Here is a 13,379-nt window from a genome sequence, read left to right on the forward strand (position 1 = left end):
GTAATGATATTAAAGTTTTCTCAATCTCTCCCCAACAGGAAATAAGTAGGAGGGACATCAAAGTATGAAAGGTTTATTTATTGAAAGGGTGCTTACTAGTTTTAATTTGGAGACAACATCTACTAGAGAAGAATCAGCTTGGTAAGGAGAAGATAAAATCTGCCCAGAACACTGAGGAGAAACCCTCTTCTAAGGTATCTAACACAGGTAAGAGTGTGGAACATAAATTTTTCATTAGACTCTGGGCTTTCCATAGTTTGGACACAAATGTAATAGTTAAACTAATCACTGAAATGATATGCTGACTGAGATAAACTGAACTTGTTTCTAATATTATACTAATTATTATGGGAACTGTTCATACACCATCAAAAGACAGAGTTTCACTTTTTCTGCAGTTTAATCAAAGCTTATTCGTATGAATAACTCAAATTCTATGGCCAAATAGCAACCTTTGATAAAATGCAAGTTAAGTAAAAATCATAAAGCAAGTTTGTCTTCATTAAGTAAAAACTTCTGTAACAGGAATGCTCCATTCTGCCTAAGACACTGCTGAAAAAGTGGGTGCCAATTTCAATGCTTGCTTCAACCCTTCCAGGCCTCTATAGAAATATTGGCTTAAACATCATAAAAGTATGAATTATAATTTTTAGCTAAAACTTTCTAAAAATAATTTTTACTTAATAGGCTTTTTCTTATATTTAAAGAAGCATTATGACGTTAACCCTAATTACCCTCATATTATTAGAACTTTATAAAGGATGCAGAAAGCCTTTAGGTAACCAGCAAATTATTTAGTGATAGTACTGCTCCCTGAAAAGTCTCAATATCATGATTTACTAAAATAATTTACACTAATTACACTATAAAGTATGGACTGTCTTTATTCTTAATTTCCTTCCTTCCTTTCTCTCTTTCCTTTTTTGCTAGAGTCTATGAAGAAAAGATGAAGATCTTCATCCTATCTATGATTACCTTGAACCTTACTACATTCTTCTTGGTAAGTTTTCAAAGCTCTTCAACTTGAAATTTTTTCCCTTTTAGAAAAAGATAAAGAGGTTCATATCAATCATATGCCTCCAAAAAAACCTTAGAGTAAAATATCATTGTGTTTGTAACCAAGATAAGGCATGTTTTGTTGCTTTAAAAAATTTGCCATGAACTCTGATTATTATATCCCTTTCTATATATTCATGTAGTGGGATTATAAAACATCAGAAGCTTATGTCCACACAAAAATATGCACAAGGATGTTTATAGCAGTTCTATTCATAAGTACCAGAACTTGGAAGCAACCAAGATGTCCTTTAGTGGTGAGTGACTAAACTGTAGTACATCCAAATAATGGAATATTATTTGGTACTAAAGAAAAATGAGTGGGCTTCCCACCAGGTGGCTCGGCGGTTTGGCTCCGCCTTCAGCTCGGGGCGCGATCCTGGAGACCCCGGGATCGAGTCCCACGTTGGGCTCCCTGCATGGAGCCTGCTTCTCCCTCTGCCTGTGTCTCTGCCTCTCTCTCTCTCTCTCTCTCTCTCTCCTCTCTGTGTATTCTCATGAATAAATAAATAAAATCTTTAAAAAAAAAAAGAAAAATGAGCTATCAAACCATGAAAAGACATGGAAAAAATTTAAATGCAAATTACTAGGCGAAAGAAACCAATCTTTATACTGTATAGTTCCAACCATATCACATTCTGAAAAAAGGCAAGGTACAAAGAATTTGGGGGGCAGTGAACCATTCTATAAGATACTATAGTGGTGAATATATGCCATTACACATTTGTTAAAACCTACAGAATGTACATCAAGAGTGAAATCTAATTTAAACTATGGACTTTGAATAATGATGTGCATATGTAAGTTCGTTGACTGTAACTAAGGTACCATTCTGGTGTGGAATACTCAAAGTGGGGGAGACTGTATATGTAGAGGCATGGAGTATATAGAAACTCCCAATACCTTCTACTCCATTTTGCTATAAACCTAAAACTGTTCCAAAAAGTAGACTTAAAATAATAAAAACAAAATTTGAAAAAAAAATTAAAAATGCTTACTTTTTTTCTTTTTACTAGTGAATATTTTTAAATTCAACCAATATGACTCATGACCAATGCCACACATTTTTAGAAATTTGTATACTTTTTTATTTGCAGACAAGTGAGAGTCTTAAAACTCTTGACCAATCAAGACAAAAGCTATTAAGGCTGAATTCACCTTCCAAAACCAGAAAACCAAAGTCCTCTCATGCCCAGGCTGCACTAAGACAAGCCTAAGCCCAGACATCAAAGCAGCCATCAAGTCAGGCTCCACTTACTGAGACTCAACCAAAATCATCTTCATCAGTTTTACCAAACCAATTCCCAGTATCTAAATTTGAAAAATCTTCAAATTCCAGGTCTACATCCAAGCATTCATTATCTTCCCAAGATGCAGCAAAAAAGATCCACCTTTACTAAAAAGCAATTCCTAGCTAATAAGATTGTACAAAAACAGCCACAATCAAAATCAACTTCAAAAAAACAGAACACAATCCACAAGTCTGCATGCAAACTGATTTTGACTGGCAAGTCTGAGTCCAAAAATCCATCTCCCACCAAAACTTCTATAAAAAGGAAGAAAACTACTAAGCCTAAGCAGAAACAGTCAAAAATTATCAAGTCTCTACCCAAGCAGACATCATTTTCCCGCAATATGGGAAAAGGGTCTTGTTGCTAGTATTACAAGAAAATCAGCTGTAAAGACAGAAAAACTAAAGGCTTCCACTGCCACACTTGCACTTAAATAGACATCATCTTCCCAAGGTGCAGTAAGAAGCCACCGGTTCCTAAGTCTAAACGGCCAACGTCTATAGTTTCTAAGAGTGAAATAAAGAGAGCTTCTTCCAAGAGGTCTCCACCAAACAATATACCAGGCTCCAGGTCTGCTTCAAAAAGAATTGCTAAGTCCACAGCCAAGTCTCAAGGATACACTTCTGCCAGAAACCAGGGTCTAGCTTCCAAAAGCAAACCAAGGAAGATGAAACTTTTGCATTCTGTTAACCAGTCTCCAACAGATCCAGAATTCCTAGGTGCTCCCAAGCACTATGTGCACAAATCTCATCCACCACTATCTTGTCTAATAAAATCTCCTCCATCTCGACCTCAAACTCCTGCATCTAAACCTCGTATGCCTTGTCAAAGTCAACCAAAAAAGCAGTCATTTGAGAGCTCTGTAGGGGCAGTTCCTGCATCACCCACAGCAACAACTACTGTCTTTGCAGATATTACCACAATAGCCACTGGAAATATTAATGATATTACTACTAGCATAGCTCAAATTACACCTAATGCAAAAGACTTTGCAACCACCCTCTCACCTGCTACTACTATTTCTGCATTTCAAATCACCACCCAGTTTGCTGATACCACCACCACCAGACGAGAGACCACTATCCTTGAAGGTGACATAGCTATGGCTGCTGTAACCAGCAATACTGCTATGGCAACCACTTCTGCAATTGACACCACCACCACTAACAGTGGTACCACTATTGAAGAGACTCCTGTGACCACTTATGTGACTAGCCCCATAGCCACTACAGTGAGCACCAACAGTGCCAGTGGTACCATAACAGACACTGCAGCCGCCGCAGAAGTTCTGAAAACCACCACAGCTGCTCCAGGAGTGAACTCATCCACCCCTGGCACTGCTCTGCTTTTGACTGATAACCCCTAAAGCCACCACTGTTACCAGTACAACTGCTGACACTGTGCCTGAAGATGTCACCAACCCTGAAGAGTATTCCTATGCCACTAAAGATTATGATTCAGCCTCTGAATATGAATATGACCCAGGGCTTCCTGCAGATCCCACTGCTATTCCAGAATCTAATGCCACAGGCCTGTTACGCCTTTAACTCCAGAGGTCACTTCTCCTAAATAAAAGGCCTCAGAACCTAAAACTGATAACACTACCCAGAACCCACAGGGGAGCTACTGCGCATAGACCCTGAAGATTGACTTAATACTCCAACCAGTAATCAAAGGTATGAAATACTGAAGATCTGAGCAGTGAAAATACAATAATTCTTTAAGTATACTGTATTACACATTTTAGCCTTTATTCTTTGTCTATCGCCCACATATCATTTCACATATTTGAAATACCATAAGAATTGTCATTGTGTTTTTTAAAAATATTCTTTAATCTCTACACTCAGTGTGGGGGGCTAGCATTTACAACCCGGAGATCAAGAGTCATTATGCTATACCCACTGAATCAGCCAGGTGTCCTGAGAACTGTCATTGCATCTTATTAGGATGACTGAATTCATTTTACAGCCCTCAAAACTTGACATATAAGGATAAATTTATCTTTTACTCTCACTCCAGTCTAAAAAGTCCTTAATGTCTTAAAAGCAAGAATCCCTACATCCTCATAATTCCTCTCTTAAGCAATGAAATCTCTCATTCACTTACCTTGACTATATTATTCCTCCAAAATTTATCTCTTATAGTTCAAAATAATATTTTATTAACTTGGTTAATTTCATTTTATGAAAGGAAAGAAACACTTACAAATGTTACCTATAGAATAATAGGAATCCTTTATGCAGGGTATGAGACTTCTAGGATACCAGAAAATCAGAGGCAGAGATCTCATTCAGCAAACCTGGAAAATAAACATTCTCTCTTCCACCGAATGAAAGCTGGCACTGGTAAATACCAAGAGGGTTCCAGAGGTTTATAAATATTTCTTTACATAGAAAAGACTATTTAAATTATTCCTGAACTGTGAATCACTGGAAGAGCAAGAAAGAGCTTCTTAGATCCAGTAAGATGCTGTCTTGCATGGACAATGTCACTGGCATCTTTGGGACCAGACCACTCCTCACCACTGTAACCACACACTCATGGACTGGGTCCTAGTGAGAACTAAACTGAGAAATCCTGCCTTATCCTTCCCCTCCATACCATCACACTTCACTAAAGCCTCTATATCCTCTAAATAAATAGGGGCTTGATTCTCTTGTATAGGGCCTGTATGTGTCTGTGTAAGAGAGGGAGAGGAAGAGAGAAGGAGATGTGGGGGAGGGGAGTTGCTTGTCAATCTATAGCTCATCTGAAAGGCTACACTCATATTTATTATTTCCATTTTCCACCACAAATTCTTTCTTCTTTTCTACAATGTGGATTCAAATGGCATATATACAACAGTCATTTAGAATTGAAAGAAAAAGAAAGGGGCAGCCCCGGTGGTGTAGCGGTTTAGTGCCGCCTGCAGCCCAGGGCCTGATCCTGGAGACCTTAGTAGGATTGAGTCCCACGTCAGGCTCTCTGCACAGTGCCTGCTTCTCCCTCTGCCTGTGTCTCTGCCTCTCTCTCTCTCTCTGTGTCTCTATGAATAAATAAATAAAATCTTTAAAAAAGAAAGAAAATGAAAGATTGTTTTTCTTATCAGGCTGAATATATTTTAGGTTTATCAATTTTTATCTTAAAATATTCCTTCTCAAGACTACCCCACAGGAAATTTTTAAATCAGTGTATTCATATTGGATGGGCACACCTTCATAATCTGGATTGGGATTATAAAAGCATACCAAATTAGTAGATAAGATGTCTCTTCTTTTTATAGCCTTTGAAGATAGTTTACATGTAGGTGAAAAATATAAGGATCTCTGAAGCATAAGCTTACATTTGGATCTCTTCCATAGCTCCATGAATGCATATGTCTAAAAGATTTCTGCTGATACTCTCATTCTTAACACTTAGGAACTTTTATAGACCCAAAATGCTGTCCAAGGTTTTTACTGTGTAAATAGTTTTTAATTTAATTTTATTTTCAGATAATTGGATATATTAACACAATTTTGAGCATCTACAAATAGCAAGACTCTGTACTAAGTGCTATGAGACAGTACAAAAAGGCCCCAAATAGTGACAATAGTCTAAAAAAGCTCAGACTTAAAGGTGGACACATAGAATATGTGTCTAACTAATGATGGAACAGTCCAAAACGGAAGGGGCAATTTCTTACAGACTGAGAGACCAGGGCAGTGATAATAAGAAACAAAGAAAAGTGTATGAATAGGGTGTTCTTTGAACTGGGTCACAGGTTGAACTTTTACTTTCTTATTTTTTTCTGATTTAAAGAGTACTTTTAACAACTGAGTTAATGACTAATAAATAAAACATTTTAGAAAATAGGAGAACTCATATAAAAGTCCATATTTTCCTCCAAAACACAAAAGATCTGGTATTACGGCCATGTAATCCTGCATAACTGTCAACCACAGCAATGCTACTCAGAGTGGTCTGCAAACCCGCAAATTGATACAGACCAGTTAGGAGTGAAGGATATAAATCAATGTTGTTAATGCACACAGTTGTTTTTTTCAGCTTCCTTTATCTTAATAGATTTATTCATGTTTTCATTCCTTCAAGAAATCAAGGCTTTCTTGCCAACAAAACTATTATCTTCTGGTGCAAACTCTTCACCTAATCCCTGACCCATCCTTTGAGTATCAGTGAACTGGAAGTAAGAAATGGCTAGCCCTTTCTTTCTTTTTTTTTTTTAATAAGTTTTATTAATTCATTCATGAGAGACATAGAGAAAGAGAGGCAGAGACACAGGCAGAGGGAGAAGGCTCCATGCAGTGAGCCCAATGTGGGACTCGATCTCGGGGCTCCAGGATCATGCCCTGGGCTGAAGGCAGAGGTGGCTCAACCACTAAGCCACCCAGGCATCCTGGAGCCCTTGCTTTCATAAAGGAGGCATGCTCTCCTCTGGTCTCCACCAGGCCTACTTCGCAGATTCATTATTAACTAGGTCCTCTAGACATTTAAACTTGTAATCCTTGCTCTTAACAATGAAATCACATGTTTGAAAAGGAAAGTAGAATTTCCTTAGAGACGATTTAGGATTGGAGTGGGACTAGTAAAGGCTTAATGGGGAAACTGAGGGAACAATTTTGTAAGATATTAAGTAATAAATAATAGTAGAACTTGATAATTGGTATATTTGGTAGGACAGAGGTGAAGAAGTAGCTTATTATATTCTGGTTTGGATGACAGGTTGGAAGGTAATACCACAACACAAAACGGAAAAAGTCAGTTTACAAGAAAGATCTTACTTTGATTTAGACTCTACACATATCCCCTCTCTTCTAACTCTCTGAGCTAGACTGTACACCTTTGTGTCCTAAAAACTGAAAGTATGGCATCATTTCAAGTACCCATGGAGGATTTACAAAAATGAATCACAGATTAGGCCACAAATATAACTTCCTCAGATGTTACAAACACAGAAATCCTACAATTGGAGACCTCTTGAATGCAACAAAACTAAAAACTAATTTTAAGTCTAACCAAAAATACCCAATTATTCTTCCAAAAGAACAAAACTGCAATTAAATAGCATTAATAAGGAATTAAAAACAAAACTGAGACTAAATAATCAAGCTAATGGGATGTAACCAAAGTTCATGAAGAGGTGAAATGCTATATTAGTATCATTTGAAGATTAGATTTATCAAAAAGCTATACTCCTCCTTATTTATCAAATGAATTTCAAATAGGGTAGGGGGAATATAAAAAGATTAAGATTTTTTTTCTAGTTTTACTGAGGTATAATTGACAAACACAATTGTATATATTTAAAATACACAATCTGGGTAGCTCAGTGGTTTAGCACCTGCCTTTGGCCCAGGGCATGATCCTGGAATCCCAGAATCAAGTCCCACATTAGGCTCCCTGCATGGACCCTGCTTCGCCCTCTGCCTGTGTCTCTGCCTCTCTCTCTCTCCTGTGTCTTTCATGAATAAATAAATAAAATCTTTAAAAAAATAAAATACACAATGTCATAATTTGCTATATTCCTACATTGTGATGTGATTACCATAATCAAGTTAATTAACACATCCATCACCTCAAATGATTATTTTAAAAAAATTTATTAAGTTCAGCACTAATGGTGATGAGGGTCACATAGATTTTCACATTGTCTTGGAAGCTGACAGCACTTTTGAAAAAGAAACAATTTCTACTTCTCCAAATGGTGACAATCTCAATAATGGTTATATTTCAATATAATATATACAGTGCATAATGCTACAATCACAGTTTGAAAAAATGTATGCAAGAGTATATATCAAGAACCAAGCTAGAGAATCAAATATGTAGCACTGCGGTAATTAAGAAATTGTTTCCATTTTAAACTCTCTCTTGATTTACCGACACACAAAATAATTTAATTTTCTATTGCTATACAGAGCAACACTTTCAACCCCATTAAAAACAAAGATACTTGACAGATGAATCATTTGAGGAGATAATTATGGAAAACTATATAGAAACATATATTTATTTATACTACTTAATAAAATCTACATTGATCTCCAACTTCATCTGCCAATACACTTTGCAATTTTGGGAGCCATTATTCCAAAGTTCTGTCATTCTCCAATATGAACATACAGAACATACAGCTGTAGCTGCGTATGCTACTACTATGTTACTACTACTAATAATAATAGCTAACACCTCTACAATGCTTACTATGGGCTAGTCACTGTTGTAAGTATTTGACATATATTAATTCATTTAATCCTTAACAATCCTATGAAATAAGAATTATCATTATTCTCATTTTATAGAGAAAACTAAGGCATGGAGAAGTAAGCCATTTGTACAAGATCACACTACTAGGCAGGGCAGCAAGGATGAAACTCAAGCATGGCTGGCTCCACAGCATGTCTGACCACTACCCAGAACAGCCACTCAATTTAAATGTTTAATTTATAATATTCATATTCTGGTACTGATTGAGATTCTCAATATTCTTCATTTTTTAATTTGTAAATATTTTTAATTGAGTGAAATCTTATTATAAACTATCTTACTGGGCAAATAATTAGTAGAGTTTTCCATGATTCTTTATAAAGCTCAGAAAATGCTTTTGAGAACAATGACATTGAATAATTAAAAATAGTAGCTAATAATGGAAGTATAATGAAAGATGCAATCCTGCATTAGAAAAATCTATTATCATTAGAATGTTGCAGCTATTCAATAAAATTGCAAATTGCTGAAGTTATATTAAAATACTATAAATTAGTTTGAGGCATCAAGAAGAAGGTATGGTAGTGAAGATGAAAAGATACAAAAAGAAATGCACATTCTAAATTGTTTATTTTTTCAGGAATGGGAGTAAAGAATCTATATTAATTTCAGGTTAAGGAATATTATTAGTATATCCTAATTTATAGACATACTATATTAACATATGCATTTAAAGGTCTTGTCATTTTTATCTACGTATCTTCATATTATATAACAAGAGGGGAGAAACAATATTATTTCAATATTGGAATCTGTAAAAGAACCTACAAAAGTAACAGAAAGGCATAAAGAAATAGTTTTAATGATTTTTTTCTATATTTAGGAATGATTTTTAGGAATGATTTTTTCTATATTTAGGAATGATTTTTTTCTATATTTTTTCCAGGTCTTGTTCAAACTCAATCAAGCATTTTTGCTATAATAAATGTTTCTTAGTGATTCAGTAGCACCTGTATTCAACTTAAATGTGATATATTTTTAGGTCGTAAAACTTTTCCCTGTATTTTGTCAGTGTACTTTCAAGTTTCTCAAGAATAGTCATCACTCTTTAATAAAACTTTTGGCAAGCAAATTAATCTTTGAGTGAAGAAATTTTAAATAACAAGACTAAACTAAAATTAGTATTTTATATCATTTATAATTTAATTTTAAATATTACTTGAAGCGCAATCTAGTTTATTTTCAAATTTTAGGAAATAGAAAAACCAACAAAACACAATTATCCTGCCACCCAGAAGGAGGAAAAATGGTCTCCTAATCCAAATGTGTACATCTCACACTGCCACAAAATATTTTCTCTACATGTAAGGACAAGTTCTGTATCATTAAACAGCATCACAGATAGAAGGCTTCATATTATTAATGCATCATAATTTACATAACCAATTTTTTTTAGGTAGATATATTTTCTCTTTTTTCTTTTACTGAATAGTTGTATGACACACATTTCTAGGATCCAAAATCATTTCTTTGGGATAAATTTCTAGACATGAAAGGAATGAAGGCAACAAAACATTATACAGACATTTGTCTATAGAGATTTTACAAACATTTTATATTGATTGCTGATTTTTGAAAGCTATAAAGGGCTAGTGGCAAATGTAAGCAGTGAAATGGTTTGACCTAAAACTATCACATCAAAAAATAAATAAATAAAAAAAAAATAAATAAATAAATAAATAAAACTATCACATCCTTGAGATCTTGGTGTGGCAGAGACCTGTTAGGAGAATGTTAATATAAGCAAGATTCTCCAAGCCAATGATGGTGGCTTGGCTGAGGAAGGAAAAAGAAGTAGGACTCTAGATACTCTTTGAAGGACTTCTTGATGGACTAGACAAGGTATGAGGTAAAGAAAGGGTCACGATGATTCCCAAGATTTTGGTCGGAAAAACTGAAAAGATGGTGAAGGCTGTAATTACAGCAGGTATAGTTTAAGGGAGATTATGAGTTCCATTTTGAATACATCAAACGTGATACGTTTCTCAGCGATTTAAATAACAATATCAAGGACACAGTTGGATACTCAAGTCTGAAGTGTAGGAGAGAGATCAGGACTGGCAAGATTATATATTTAAGAGCTGATCCCATAGAATAGGCATTTAAACCCATGAGACTAGATAAGATCACCAAGGCAGTGATTGTAGATAGAAAAGGGAAGAGTCAAACAACAAGCTCTGGGACACTTTAATATTAAGGAGTTTCTAAATAAAACTCTAGGTTATTATTTTAGTTATTTTTATTAATAATAAATTGAATATGTTCTCTTTGATTAAATGTCTGAATCCCCTTGTGTTAACGCTAAGGAAGATATAATAAAATAATTAAACAAAGATAAACATATAATGTTAATAAGGGATATTTTCCCACTGCAAATATTGTTAGTCAAGAGGACACCAAGTGAGAGAAAGCATTCTATACAGAAGGAATAGCTAAAGCAAAGATCAAGATATTTTTCTTAGAAAGTTACTAAACAAAACAACTTATATTTCTAATGTCTGCAGACCAGAATCTCTTCACCCACAAACCCTCTTGACTATGTCACAGTATCTGAATAACAAAACTATATGGAGAACTAATGGAGAACTAATAAGCAAAATAAATAAATAAATAAATAAATAAATAAATAAATAAATAAATAAAGCAAATCATATTATGGATTAAATCAGTGTGACACGCTTAAGTGTATGTGACCTTTCTAGTTTGAAACTGATGATCTCAAGTCTCATGAAGGGACAGTATTATGTATTGTTCTGTTACTAACATGTTTATTACACTGTTCTATTACCCAGCAGACATTCAAATCAGAGGCTTTCTAAAAGAAAGGTGAGTTAGAAGACAAGTTCTTCCAATAGTAGGGGAATTGCCTAGCTGAAATATATTGGATCTACCAAAAGTGGTCCTTTGAAAAAGCAGGCTACTCATTTCCACTTGATCTTTCATTAGTGCCATAATCATTGTTTTAATGTACTCTCATCTCAGTACCAGTCACAGAGCTTAAAAGAAAATGTTTACTTTCTTTGAATGAATGAGTGGGATTTATTATAAAAAATGCTTTAAATATGAGATTTAGTTAAAATCAGTATTTTAACATACAAGCCAATTAAGGTAGGGATGCCTGAGTGGCTCAGTGGTCTACCTTCAGCTCAGGGTGTGATCCCAGGTCCTGGGATCCAGTCCCACAACAAGATCCCTGAGGGGAAGCTGCTTCTCCTTCTGCCTATGGCTCTGCCTCTCTCTCTGTGTCTCTCATGAATAAATAAATAAACTCTTTTTTTTAAAAAAAAAAGGCCAATTAAGGTAAACAGGTATTAATTCAATTCAATATATAAATGTTTACATTTGTTAACCAGACCTACAAACAACTTTACAATGTATTTTATGCATTACTAAACATTCTCATTTAGATCTAAGAACATCTTATAATGTGAAATAGGAAAATTTTTTACAGGTAAGTTAAATGGTCTCCCTTGGTTAGCATAGGGAGTAGCAGCTAGGGTTTATATAAAAACCCTCTCATTCCAAGGACAACTTCATTTACCATCCAAGAACTATCAGAATTACTTCTTTAATGAATTTTCAAATATACTGATTTATTCTCTCACATGTATTTCCTCAGGCACAGAATTTTTTGCCATCTCTCCTGGATTATGATTTAATATATTTTACATGTGAAAAATGGAAAATGAGAAAATAACTAGTATCCAGGGAAAGTAAACTTTGTATAATTAAAAATACATTCAAAAAGCTCTAAAGTACTTGCTAATGAAATAATTCTGATACGGACTTCCTAACACATTGACAAGAAAGGTGTTCTCTATATTTTTCCAAATAAAATTATTTAAGAAAATATTCCAATACATTTTAAGCAATTGGAAGAATTCCTTTTTTTTCTTCCAAAATATTTTATTTATTCATTCATGAGAGACAGACAGAAAGGCAGAGATATAGGCAAAGGGTAGTAGGCTCCCTGCAGGGAGCCTGATGCAGGACTCTATCCCAGGGCCCCAGGACCACAACCCGAGCCAAAGGCAGACACTCAACCACTGAACCACCCAGGTGCCCCACAACTGGAGAATTCTGATTGTAGTTTTCTCCTGGAATGCTTTCATACATTGATTATTCAGCTTTACCAAAAATATATACAAGTCAAAAATAGTCTATTAAAGTCCTGAAACTTTATAGTAGAAATATGATAATATTAATTACTATATAATTAATATTAAGTTACTAAATGTTATTCTTTGATAATGATTTTCAAAACAGAATGATAATAGCCTAGAAATTGCAAGATAAATTATTAAGGAAAATCATTAATTATCACATTCTACACTAATTAAATGCAAGGATTCATATGGTCTTCAAAAAGAATATGTAAAAAGAAAATCTTCTTTTTCAGGAACTATCTACTTATCTGGTTGCTGTTGTTTCAAGATTAACCTGGAGCTATCCCATCTACATGAACTGTCATCCTCTATCCCCAATAGTACCATCCATCTACCCCAGAAAAGTTAGAGGGAAAGAGAAAAAAAACTGAATTATTTTACCAAATGAAAAACCACTCAATTAGTCCCCAAAAGGCATTAAGACATTTGGGGACATTATTCAGGTTCAAAAAAAGAACAATTCTTAGGACACTTGGGTGGCTCAGTGGTTGAGTGTCTGCCTTCAGCTCAGGTCTGTGACCTGGGGTCCTGGGATCGAGTCCTGAATCAAGCTCCCCAGAGGGAACCTGCTTCTCCCTCTGCCTATGTCTCTGCCTCTATCTGTGTATCTCTCATG

The sequence above is a fragment of the Canis lupus genome, chromosome 13 (assembly GCF_011100685.1).
Source record: "Canis lupus familiaris isolate Mischka breed German Shepherd chromosome 13, alternate assembly UU_Cfam_GSD_1.0, whole genome shotgun sequence".
In the NCBI taxonomy this organism is placed as follows: Eukaryota; Metazoa; Chordata; class Mammalia; order Carnivora; family Canidae; genus Canis; species Canis lupus.